The 14134-nt window shown below is 38.4% G+C and overlaps 1 pseudogene; it reads right to left on the bottom strand.

Annotated features, from left to right (window-relative positions):
- Positions 1-4645: 4645 nt before the first annotated feature.
- Positions 4646-11823, bottom strand: LOC141418117 (DGAT1/2-independent enzyme synthesizing storage lipids pseudogene; annotated as a pseudogene).
- Between the last annotated feature and the right edge of the window lie 2311 nt (positions 11824-14134).

Here is a 14134-nt window from a genome sequence, read left to right as displayed (position 1 = left end):
TGATGTGATCTGCACCCTTTCTACTATGATGGATTGAAACCTTTAAAACCATGAACTTAGCACAATAAACAAGAAAAAAATTAAATATAAAAAAAGAAAAATTTATGAGCCTAAAAATCTTTGCTCCCTTAAGTTATTCTTCTGAGGCATTTTGTTGTAGTGATGAAAAACATACCTCTCAACACAGAAACCAGAGCCCCAAAAGAGAGGGTATCCACTCTTGAAAGCCTTTTGCCCTATTTCTGCAATCCTCATGCAAGCTAGGTCCTGAATCTGCTACTTAAAGTCCCTCTCACCCTCACTTCTGCAGCCTGTGTACCCAGGTGGCCATCTAGCTCTGGTGGTGCCAGGATTCCTGTTGTACAGCTGTTTTGTCAGTTGCTGATCATCTGCTACCTCACCTTGACCCCCTCCCCCAGAGTTGCCTATTATTTTCCCAGCACCTCCAAACTAGCCTGTATAAATTAGTGAACTCAGCTATCAGTGGGCTGAATCCTTTCAGATTTGTCTTTATTTGGGTTTTCTCCCTAAAACTTAGGGTGCCATGAGCCTTGTCTTATGAGTTACTCTTTCATAAAGACTCCTTTTATTAAACTTCCCCTTGAGGCAGGGGATGAAGTTCAGTGGTACAGTGCTTGCCTAGCATGCACAAGGCCCTGGGTTTGATCCCCAGGACTACCAAACAGAAAGAATAAATTTCCTCTGTTTAACATAAAGTTGGGTATGTATCTCACAATTAGACAAAGACTATGTGATATATGTTTATAAATCCATCTGATTAGGACTTCCATATTCTTCATCTTAGATGAATCTTTTTAACAGCTTTATTGAGGTATAATCTACATACCATAAAACTGGGCCATTTTAAATGCGAGTAAATATAAACAGATATGAGCCAGGAGCCAGTGGCTCATGCCTGTAATCCTAGCTATTCAGGAAGCAGAGATCAGGAGGATCTCGGTTCAAAGCCAACCCTGGCAAATAGTTCATGAAACCCTATCTTGAAAAAACCCTTCACAAAAAAGGACTGGTGGAGTGGCTCAAGTGCAGGCCCTTGTTCAAGCCCCAGTACTGAAAAAAAAAGTGGTTAGAAAAATTGTATATATAAACATTGTAACCATCCAACTTTAGGACATTCACATTACCTCCAAAATATTGCTTAGGTCCATCAGCAGTCACTATCTTCATCCTTTGATCCAGGCAGCCACAAATCTTCTTTTCTTTATAGATTTGCTTGTTCTGAACATTTATAAATGGAATCACGGAATATGGGGTCTTTCGTGTTGGATATCTTTCACTCAACGTAGTGTATGTGACGTTCATCCACGTTGTAGCTCTTAGCAATGCTTTATTGCTGAATAGCATTTCATTTAAATGAATGTGGTAACCCATTCACAAGTCGACGGATATGATTGCTTTCCACTTTTTTTTGGCTATGAATGATGTTACTATGAATATTTACATGCAATTTTTTCTATGGACATATTTCTATTCATTTTGTGTTTCCCTCTGAAAGAAACTACCAAGCTCTTTTCCAGAATGGCTACATCATTTTATGTTTCCATCATCTTAAATTTTTTTATTTAAGAAGCTGTCTTTTAAATCAGTTAAGAAATGCTTATTAGATTGTCTTTTATAATTATGTTTACTGGATGGAGCTCTTTATTTTTAATGCGGATTTGAGCTACTGTCTGGGGTCACTGTGTGTCTGAAATGCTTCTTTTATTATTCCATGTAACATTGGCAACAAATTATCTCAGTTTTTATCTGTTATTTACAACTTGTTTTTGAAAGTTATTTTTGTTGGACAGATGATTCTTGATGATGCTTTTGTGCTTGCAGCATTTTGGATATGCCATTCAATTGCTTTCTGGTATCCACTGTGGGTTTTTTTTTTGGGGGGGGTGGCACTGGGGTTTGAACTCAGGGCCTCATGCTTGCTAGGCAAGCACGCTACCAGCTGAGGCACTTCACTAGAACTATTTTGTGTTGGGTATTTTTGAGATAGAGTCTTGCTTTTGTTGCTTGGGATGGCCTTGAACTGTGGTTCTCCTGATCTCTGCCTCCTGAGTAACTAGAATTAGAGATTTGAGCCTGTAGCTGCCTCTACTGTTTCTTATAACTCAGCTGTTGATGTTACTGTAGCACTCTGTTCAGGATGACTTGATTTTCTCTTTCAACAGTTTGTCTATTATGCATCTAAATGTGCAGATCTTTGTGGTTATCTCATTTTGAACTCTTAAAGCTATCTGGATATGTAGAAGAATTTTTTAAATCAAATTTGAGTTTTCAGTCATTACTTATTTTTTTCTTCCCCTTTGCATCTTTTCTCTACTTCTGGAATTGCAATTATGTATGACTAGTGGTGTCTGTATTAGTTTTCAAGGGATACTGTGATCAAAGTGGGTGGCTTTAAGTAACAGTGGGTAATTCACAGACTGAGTGGTTTAAATAACAGAAATGCTTTCTGACAGTTCTGGAGGTTGGAAGTTAGGAGTGCAAGTACCTTCTGAAGTCTCTCCTTGGCTTGCAAAAGGCCATCTTCGTGGATCTTCACAGGGGTTCTCTCTGTATACATTTTTGTAGATAGAGATATGGGCAAAACCAGTGTTTTTCCTACTCCCTACTCATACCACTAAATACAACACTTTTCACACCAGATTTTCCAGTGAACACCAGCTGGAATCCTCTAATTCAGTTCTTTTCATCATCAACCTGGAGGTCATATCGGGTCCCACAGACAGTCCCAGGAGACCGCCTCTACTTTAGATACCAATTTCCAGTCCTAGATTGTGACTTGTGTTAGTCAGCTTCCAATTACAATATCAAATAAGGAAATAAATCAACTTAAACATAGGAAAGATTAGTTTGGCCTGCATTTTCAGAGGCTTTAGTCCATGCTCAGTTGGCACCATTCCTTTTGAGCCCATTTCAGGGTAGCATATCATGGTGGAGAGTGAATGGTGATGCAACACTGCCTACCTCATGGCATCTGGGAAGCAACAGAGAGGACACTGGTGTGCCACAGTCCCCTTTAAGGGCACACTCCCAGTGACCTAAAACTTCCTACTTGGCCCCACCTTTTAAAGGTCCTATCACATTCTAGGATAGGTAGATAAATAATACTAGGTAGTGAAATACATTGTGAAGAAAACTAACCCAAAACAGGGCAAATTTAGGTATGGTGAGATGATCAAGAACAGTTTTCTTAGGAGATATCTGAGCAGAGAGGTACAGTATAAGGTCTTAGGCCATTTGAATATATTAGAAAGTACACACCATGAAGCATAAACAACACATGCAAAGATCCTGAAGAGGGTGCAAGCATTGTCTGCTTCAAGAGCACCAAGTAGATAGGAATTGTTAAAGGATGAGTAACAAGATATGAAGTCAGTATAATATGAGGGATCATAGCGTATCAGGTTCTGTCCTGCATTAAGAATTATAGGCTGGAGGTGTGACTCAAGTGGTAAAGCACCTGAAAAGCAGGCTCAAGGCCCTGAGGACTGCCCCCCAAAATTAGTTTGCTAAGATTAATTAGGATCTATGATTTGATTAAATTTGTATATCCTTAATTTTAAAACTAAAATGTGTTAATTAGATTCTAGATATAATAAACATAGGTTGATGAGTTATATTTCTCATAGCTTTTATATATTTCTTCATTTTTTTGGAAAAATATTTTGGTTAAATATTAATATGATGCATTAATTCTCTTCTTTCTAAGTTAATGTTCTGGAATTACTTCCTGTCACTACATACTGAATTTTTCAGATTCTAATTTATGTTATTATTATAGCATTTCTTTTTTTTTTTTTGCATTTTTTTTCTTTTTTTGCAATACTAGGGTTTGAACTCAGGGCCTTGCACTCCACAGGCAGGCAGTATACCACTTGAGCCACTCTGCCAGCCCTTTTTTTGTGTTGGATATTTTTGGTAGACTTGGGTGGAGGGTTAGAGAGGATGGGAACAACAATCAAATATTAGGTTTCTCATTTTTAGCAGATGTTCAAAGAGCTTAGGTTGGAATTGATCAGTTAACAAAGACATTTACTCTGGTAAATCTTTAAGATTTGGTTCATTAGTTGTCTAAATAGAGCAAGTATTTGAAGAAATGGTCTTTGTTCAATGTTTAAGGAAATACTAATTGGTAGATTAAAATATTAAAACTTGACTTTAACCAAAGACAAATATTAGTGTATTTCAAATATTGCCAAATTAGTGAAAATTTCTAATCAATGAATATTGCTAACTGTTAACTATTTCTAAAAACTCAGACATGGAAGAATCTGTCAATTCTCATAAACACAGTTACTAACGAGTATCCAAACTTTTTAAGGAGATAAATTCATTTTATACTTTTCTAGGGGAGCTCTGATTTCCCAATAATTATAGTAACATGCTTATGATTCTTGACTTTACTTAGGGACTCATATGAAAAGATGCTTCCTTTAAGGAAATTAGTAAACACAATATATATAGTAAAATATATAAAAATATAGTAAACACAAAAAAATCAAAGGATGTAAAAAGTTTTCAAAGACAAGTTTTATTTCATTTTAAAAGAACTGATCATTTCAATATCAAACATGAAAAATTTAATATAAAGTAAGTAAGAACACAATCTCACATATAAACATCCTAAATAAAACATTAACTACTAGACTTGAATACATATGACAGTTTAAACTAACCACAGTTTATTCCAGGGATGTTTAAAAGTCAAGAAACCAGCATTAATTTACTGATTAATTAAAGGAGAATAGTATATGAGCATAAGAACATATAATGAAACAGCATTTAGAAAAAAGTGATGCATTTTTTAATAAGGAAACTACTCATATACAACACAGATTATTTACCCACAACCAAAAGCAAGTAATAATGTAAAATATTTATGCTTATGTCATTTCCACTAAATTGGAGAAAAAGATTAAAAACCTGGTATCAAGACCAACACAAATATAGCTAAGAGCTGGGCATGATGGTGTATGCCTGGAATCCTAGCACTCAGGAGGCTGAAGCAGGAAGAGTTTGAAGTTTTAGGCCAGCCTGGGCTGCATAGTGAGACCTTCTCTCAAAAACCAAAAACTTAATTAATTAAAAATGTATATAAATTCTTGGCTATTGCAATAAAATTCAATGATTGGTAGAAATATTAGAAAAGGAATTTTCATTTTGACTTGCAGATAACTTGATTATTTGAAAAACCAAAGAGTATAATGAAATTATGAATAGAGATAATAAAAATATTTGGTGAAACTGAAAACATAATAAAATTTAAAGTAATGGCAATGAGGGCTATTGAGCCATAGTAAAACAGCATGCATCGTAAGTCTGGAAAATAATGTGGACATCATATAAAACAAGCAAATAATTTAGATCTGGAATATAATGTTTTAAAACACTTATAAATCAGCAGGAAAAAAATAGACAACACAGCTAGGAAAATCACAATAAATAACAATTTGAGCTGAGGACATGGTTCAAATGGTAAGAATGCCTACCTAACAAGTGTAAGGTCCTGAGTTCAGACTTCAACACCACACCCCCTCCGAGAAAAGAATAACAGTTTCCAGACCTGGCAGCCCACACCTTTAATCCCAGCTACTCAGAAGGTGGGGATGTGGAGGACCATTGTACGAGGCCAGCGCAGGAAAAAGTCAGCAAGACTCCATCTCAACAAACAAGCTCGGCATGGCGATATGCAACTGCTATCCCCAACTGGCAGCAGGCATAAGCAGGAGGGTGGAGGCCCAGGCAGACCTAGTACCCCCTGGACACAAGCTCTATCTGTAAGACAGCTAAACACAAAACGGGCTAGGGGCAAGGCTCAAGGAGCAGAGTGCCTGCCTAGCAAGCACAAGCACGAGGCTCAGTTCAAACTCCAATACTGAAAAGAAAAAAACCAAACCCACAAATGTGTGAGAAAACAGTCAACTCACTAGTGACTAGAGAAATAAAAACTAAAATGCCAGAAGGAGACATTTAAGACATTTCAATTTTATCTCAGTTGTTAAATGTTACAAAAGTTAACAAGCTGGCTACATGTGTCAAGTCTGAAAATGTTTACAGCCAATGCCTGAGTGACTACAGAATATTATTCACACAGAAAACAAAACAATTCACTGTTTTTTATAATAGTGGAGACTGTCTACTGCAAAATCAAAAAAAGACGACTTAAACAATGAGTATACTCACACAGAGACTAGGTGGACAGGCTGGGGATATGGTTTAGTGGTAGAGCCAATCCTTATCATGTGATTTTCTACCTACGTACCTATCTAGACACAGATGCGAGCACTTCTGTGTCGGGATACACGTGTGTGCATGTGTCTATATGCATGTGCACGCATGCACACGCACATATACGCTACTGGTTATGCTCTCCAGAGAACTCAGGGTACTGTACGCACTGCACAGATCCCTGCAGCCACCATCACCACTACTAACTCACTCTTCCTTGCTGTAACAAAATGCCTTACATAAGCAACTTAAGGAAGCAAAGACCCATTTTGGCTCACAGCTTCAGAGGTTTCAGTCCAAGAGCATCTGAATCCATTGCTTTGGGCCTGAGGTGAGGCAGAATATGATGGCGGCAGGAGCAAATCAAAGTGGCTGTTCACCTTATGGTGGCCAGGAAGCAGAGAGGGGGAACAGAGCAAGGAAAAATCTGGAGTCAGGATACAATCTACACCAACCTCCTCCAATCAGGCCTTACCTCCTACTTCCCAATAATGCCAGCAAATTCTGAATCCATCAGTGAATTAATCCATTGATGAAAGCAGTTAAATAATCCAACCAGGTGCCAGTGGCTCACGCCTGTAATTCTAGCTACTCAGGAGGCAGAGATCAGGAGGATTGCGGTTTGAAGCCTACCAGGGCAAATAGTTTGTGAGACCCTATCTCAAAAAAAAAGCCTTCACAAAAAAAGGGCTGGTGGAGTGGCTTGAGATGTAGGCCCTGAGTTCAAGCCCCAGTGCTGAAAAAAAAAAAAAAAAGCTAAAAAAAAAATCCAGTCACTTCACCGAAGTGCTACCTCTGAATACTGCATTGGAAACCAAATCTTCAATACATGAGCCTTCTGGGGGCGTTTCAGATTCAAACTGTTACAGCCACGTTACAGAGCTTCCTTGATTTGATCCCTGCTTCTGGGACCTCACTGCTCGAGCAGAGTTCATTCTCTGCCGGGGCAGCACACACACTGCCTCCAGCTGAGGTGCTTCTGTAGAGGTTCACAGGGAGGGCACTAGGCCTGAGGATCTCACTTGTTATGGGTTTAGCTGATCGCGAGAGCTAGCTACTCTCAAGGCATCTGTCTGAAGAGTGGAAAGCTTAGCCTCCCATGACCCTGGAAGAAACAACCATGCCAAGATGCAAGGTTCCTCTTGTCTTTCTAGTTCTCTTCAGAGGCTTAGGGTACTTATGTTTTGACTTTCCTGACATTTGCCAACTGATACTGACAATTCAAAGCCCTCAAATTAGGAAAGAAAATTCCCAGGAGATAATGAAAGATGATCTAGCGATATACAGATGGCAATCTGATAATTTGCCAACTGCTGAGCTCCTCTGCTTGGTCCTCTTCATCTGTGGGTAGTTCTCATGTTGGTTTTGGTCCCGAGCTAAATATAAACCTATAATATGATCAGGAGCTTTTGACAAGTGTGTGCACATGCCTGCTGGCTTCACTCTGATCTGTCCTAAGAAGGATACTTTCTTCAGAATTTCTGCAGAATTCTTTTCTTCATAACATTTTTTTTTTGCTCTAAAAGGCAAATGAGTGACTTTTAAAATATTTTTAGTATTCATTCAATTTTCTGTCTATGAGTACACCTGTGGCTGTTGGATTTTGCTAGGAACTCATCTAGCAGAAAACAGAAAGGGAAAGATGAAAAGAGGGGGAGAGAAGTAGCAAAGAGAGAGTGGCTGAACCGTCATTTACTAAGGTCAGCCTCTGGGTAATAGCCTTGATCTACTGAGACCACCCCCAACATTGCTCCTGTGCACTTGGAGGTCAGAGTATGTGGTGCTGGTCTTGGTTCTTAGGTGACTCCTGGAGGAATGGTCACTTGCTGCCTCATTTCTTCATCCAGGGGAAAGAGGTCTGGTTTGTTCATACCTTGGGGACTGACCTTGGCCTGCTGCTTTACTGTCCTGTTGGTGTCTTCATTCCGTTCATATCATCAGTTCAGACAGTCACCAATGAGATGGATGAAGGTACTCTATCTCAAAAATAAGCAACACACACACACACACACAAAAGGGTAGGTGGCTCAAGTGGTACAATTTCTGCCTAGCAAGTGTGAAGCCCTGAGTTCAAACCCAGTAGTGTCAAACATAGGACACAGGACACATTTCAATGTTTTTTTTTCTGCACTGGGTTTGAACTCAGGGTCTCATGCTTGTTAGCAGGTGCTCTGACAGCTTGAGATACTCTACAAGCTCTAATATATTTCAATGTCAAATATTAGAAAAGGGGACAAGTTGGCTACTTGTACCAAACCTCACAGCCAATGTCTGAGTGGCTAGAGACTATTATTCACATTTAGCAGAAAAAAGCAAAGCTATTCACTGTTTTTATAGTAGTGAAAATTGTAACTGTGTAATTATCAACTGTGAAATCAAAAAAGATTTAAATACCATGAGATATACTCATTAGATTAGACTGGGGGACTGGAGATGTAGCTCAGTGGTAAAGCCCTTGACTAGCACGTGCAAGGCCCTGGGTTCAATCTCCAATGCTGCAAAAATAAAATATAAAAGATTAGGCTGACACAGTTACTTGAGAGGTGGAGACTGAAAAGGTAACAGTTCGTTATCATTCCAGGAAAAAGTTAGCAAGACCCCCATCTCAACAAATAACCTAGATGTGGTGATGCACATCTGTAATCCCAGCTACATAAGAGGCATATCTTGGTCTGATGCCAGCTCCAGGCAAAATCTCAAGATCCTATCCAATAAATAGAGCAAAAAAGTGCTTGGGGACATGGCTCAAGTGGTAGAGTGCCTGCCTATCAAGTACAACGTACTGAGTTAAAATTCCAACAGCACCAAAAAAAAATTAGGCTGAAATGTATTTCATTTTGTAGAAAAATAGCAGTCTTACACTCAGAAAAAAGGCAGGTCATGGTGTGAGTTGTCACCCAATCGGTTTAATCACATGAAATAATGACTGAAAATTCCAACCCTACACTCATTCCCCTGTGTTTGGCAATCTTTTCCAAAGATATTAATAAGCATTAGGATGGGGTTCCATAGTTACATTTTTAAATGTTCTTTACCACAGGACTTTTTATTCATTTGGCTGGTGGGAGCTTTTCACTGGTCCAAAGTTGAGGTTTAGTATTCAGTACTCCACAAACTTGTTTGAGCATGGAAATTTTTGTAAAAGTACCATCAAGTACTAACAGTGTTCCTGGAGGCTCAATTTCAACAATGTCAGGTAAAGGTATACGTCCCTACATGCAGCGCAAATACATGGTAACCTGGAGGAGTAACAACCCACTGCAAAAGACATTTTTATTATGGAACTGCACTTATTCTGTCTTATGCTATTGGATTTTTCCATCTGCAACAGATGGATACCAAAATGTAGAAATATAGATTATAACAATCACTGACATTACAGATGGTTGGTTGACAATGTATAATTTGATTTTCCACAATTATTCTTACTCAAAAGGTGTTAATTCATTCATAAGATTAGATTCTAACTGTGTAAAAATACACATTGTTTCATCAAAACTAACATGTTGGCACTTTTTTTTTTGTGGCACTGAGGCTTGAACTCAGTGCCTACACAATGAGCCACTCCACCAGTCCTTTTATTGTAAAGGATTTTTTGGAGATAGTCTCACAAGTATTTACCCAGGTGGCTCTGAACCGCAGATCCTCCTGATCTCTGCCTTCTAAATAGTTAGGATTACAGGCATGAGCCATCAGTACCCAGCACTTTCTTTCTTGAGATTGCCAGAAAATACAGGGGAGGTATTTCAAATCACTAATTTATGATGGCCATCTAGCTAGAAGTGACCGAAAGTAGTTAGCAATTTTAAGTAGCATCCAGAGTTAAAAAATGCCAACACCGAAAAAAGAAAATAAAAAAAGAACTCAGCCATCTTTTGGCATTAAAGAAATTAGTTTCTGTAATTCAATCTTTCTTAAAGTCAATAAATATTAGAAAACTAATAAATCTAGACCACATGTCAGCAAACTTTTCCTTTTCTTAAAGGGTCAACAGTAAAGGTCCAGAAGAGTAAATAATTGCCAAAATGTAAGTAACATGGGCTTATGAACCCAATAGTGTCTGTTACAATTAACTCTGTTGTTGAAGTGAAAAGCAGCCACAGACAGTAGGTAAGTAAGTGTAGCTGGGTGCCAGTACAATTTTATTTGCACACCAAGGGGTTGGCCCATGGGCCACTGGTTGCTGACCTTTTACCTGAGGTCAAAAAAATCAATTATTTTCTCATGTATTAGGATTTATAACTAAACCAGAAAGCTGAATCTTGGATATTGTAAACAAATGCTTTTTAATTTCAAGTTCATTTGATAGGGCTTTAGTTTCAGTTGGTAGAGAATATATTTTGATTTTCTACGCTTGATTTTATAAGGGGAAATCATTCACCTTTTGATCTTTAGGAGTTAACTCGTATAGAGAAGCTATACCTATGCAATCATGTAGCAATGAGCTGGGGAATTTTTGTCAGAAACAATTTCCTTCTTTTTTTTTTTTTTACAGGAAAGAAAGAGCTCAGTGTATTTTATTATAGCTCTTTCAATTGAAACATAAAAACATCCATTCTTCTTCAAACATTATTCTTTGGTTAGCAGGACTCATCCAGAATCTTTCTTTCTCAATCAACAGTCCATATTTGCAAGCTGGGCAATCAAGAAGGGTACACACTGGTTCTTTATGTAGCAGGAGTGGCGACACAGAAAACCTGAAATGTCAAAGTCACTAGCAGCAGTCTCTAAATAAAAGGCCACTTTTGCATCAATTGCGGCCTGAGCAAAGCCTTTATGATTGCCCCATACAATGTTGTAGGTTTCATTGCTCATTAGGGCTTCTTGAACTCCACCCAGTGAGATAGCTAACAAGTGACCACTCCTCAGAATTTCAACACATTTTCCTCTTGGTCCATGTAGAGCACAAAATACATCAAGTAATAAACTAAATCCTGGAATTTTAAAGACAAAGTGATCAGCTACTACTCGGCAAGTTCTGCCTTTGTGGATAAAAATTTTAGCCATGAAGTAGTAAAAATCTATAGGAATAGCCCCATGGTAAAAGATTATAAGTGCTGGTCCTTCTTCTGGCATTTTTTCCATCCCATGAACTGCATGTCCATGCCACACCGCTGCATGTCCGTCCCACAAAGTTGCCACTGTTTTCCTTGTGCCGTCCCATAAATTATGAGAGTAGGCTTCTTTTAATACATTCTTCCTCTTATAAATGTGTAGGAAAATAATAGGAAGGTAGAGAAGAAAGATAGTAAAATAAGGAAATATTAAAAGTATGAGTGGTGTAAAAACCCACAAGAGATGGTTCGCAAAATTCAAATAATCCTCCAATTGCTCCACACCAAGCCATTCCTCAAGTATGTGACTCACACAAGTCATATAGGGCATAGAACCCTGCCCGGCAACATAGGTTTGATTTTGATCAATCATTTTTCCTTAGGTGAAAATGACAAAGTCGGTCTCTTTCTTCACTGCCATAGCAGGTCTTTCATTTTGATACAGAAATTGGGTAATCATCTTGTCTTAAGCATCAATGTGTGTATTCTCAGACGCGAAGGGGCACGGACGGCTTGCCTTCTCCCTCAGCGGCGTGGCGAGCTCTTCGGTGACTCAGTGACAGGAACGCCAATTTCCTTCTTTAAGTCTATGGGGTGTGGGGGATTGAGATAGGGTTGGGAACTTGCTAAGTATCCAAGGCTGACCTCAAATTTGCAATCCACCTGCTTCTACCTCCCATGTGCTGGGATTATAGGTATGTACCACTGTGCCTGGCTCCTCCTTTTAAGTCTAATCTGAGGATGTACCATATTGTATTTGCTGCTTTTTTTTAAAGAGGAAGTTCTTTTCCTTTGATTTAAAAAGCATGTTAAAAAAGTGTAATGTTATCTTAAGTCAGTTTTGATAAATTACACTTTTTTCTAGAAGACAATACACCCTTCTAGATTACTAAATATACTGGAATAAATGTTAAATATTATCTTATAATTAAACATTCATCCTCCATTAATTATATACATGTCCTCTTTCTTACTAATGATGTCACAATGTGATCACTCTTATTTTTTCTTAACCAGACTTAACAAATTTCTATTTGATGTTAATACGCTTAACAGAAAACTTAAAAACTTAAAAAGCATTAAGGATTATTTTATTCACAAATTACCAAACTTATATAGGTATTCACTGCTCTTCTCAGAAAATAAACAAAACTTAAAAAGAGCATTAAATTCCATAGTCAGATGCCAGTGGCTCAACCCTGTAATCCTAATTACACAGGAGGATCAAGATTTGAAGCTGGCCCAGGAAAACAGTTTTCAAGACCTATCTCAAAAACACCCAACACAAAAAAGGACTGGTGAAGTGACTCAAGTGGTAGAGTGCCTGCCTAGTAATTGTGAGGCCCTGAGTTCAAACCCTAGCACCATGCTCCCATACTCTAGTTTTAAAGAGTGATAAATTTCTAATGAGTAGAGAACTGCCTACATTCCAGAGTTCTAATATACAGGCATTTCTGAACAGGCTCTAGTTGCTATATTAATTTTCTATTCAACTTAAGACATATATAGTATTATAAATTTCAAAAAGGAGGCGACAAAATATTACCACGCAGATTATTAAGTGTAAAATGGATTTGTGCACTGGCGGGATCAAGTGCTGACTTCCATAACCAAGCAATGCTCTCAAACACATTGCTGTAGGTTGTGTACCCCTCATCCTAAATGCTTGGGACCAGACATTTCAGATTTCGAAAGGTTTTGAGTTTTAGAATACTTGGATATACATAATGCCATACACTGGAAATGGCCAGTTCTAAACATGAAATTCATGTGTTTCCACATATAAGGTACTTCTATACAACACAGTCCTGTGACATATAAGGATGTCTTGGTCTGTGATAGGCCACCGTGGTCCTGTAAGACTATATTGCCTCGTTACATAATAGCTGCCTTAGTTTGTGTAGGTATGCTGTGTGATGTCTGCACACCAAAACTGCCTGATGATGCATTTCTTAGAACATAACCCAGTCTGCAAGCAATAGATGATTGTATTTTCAGTAAACATAAGTTCTGATCTGGCATATGAGGTCAGGTGTGGAATTTTCAACATGTACCACTATGTTAGTATTCAAAAAGATTTTGAAACACTTCAAATTTCAGACTTTTTGGATTAGGAACCTGTACCAGGAGAACTCAACACAGTATCACTAAATTAAACATCTTTATGTAATTGAGAGTTACTGGAGCTATGGGCAGAAAAAATAAATGGGTTCAGTGGTAGAGCTTGCCTACGATGTGCAAGGCCCTCAGGTTTATCCGTAGCAGCTTCCCCCCCAACAAAAAAACAAGTGATTCATACGGAAAATGATTTTTTAAATACCAGAAGTAGGACATTCAATGATAAACATTCTTTAAAATCCAAAGACAGCCAGGTACAGCAGCTCATGCCTGCAATCCCAGCTTCTTGGCAAGTAGACTGGGAGGATCACAGTTCAAGGCCAGACTGGGCAAAAAGTAAGTGAGACCTCACCTCAAAAAAATAAGCTAAGTCTGGAGGTATACACCTGCCATCCCTGCTACGTGGGAGGCATAAATAGAAGGATCACAGGCTTAGGCAAAAAATATGAGACCCTACCTGATAAATAACGAAATTAGAAAGGGTTGGAGGTATGGCTCAAGTGGTAGAGGGCCGGCCTCAAAAGCACAAAGCCCTAAGTTCATACCTCAGTTCTGTCCCCCAAAAAATCTCGTCATGAAAAAACTATGGGGATGTTGTACTAAACCAGGGGTTGGCACTTTTTAAAACCAGAAAGAAAATGTTTTAGGCTTTTTGAGCCTCAGTGCCTCTGCTGTAAGTACTTGACTCTGCTAGAGTAGTGTCAAAGCAGCCAGTC

The sequence above is a fragment of the Castor canadensis genome, chromosome 16 (genome assembly GCF_047511655.1).
Source record: "Castor canadensis chromosome 16, mCasCan1.hap1v2, whole genome shotgun sequence".
Taxonomy (NCBI): domain Eukaryota; kingdom Metazoa; phylum Chordata; class Mammalia; order Rodentia; family Castoridae; genus Castor; species Castor canadensis.
This window is presented reverse-complemented; position numbering and strand designations above follow the sequence as displayed.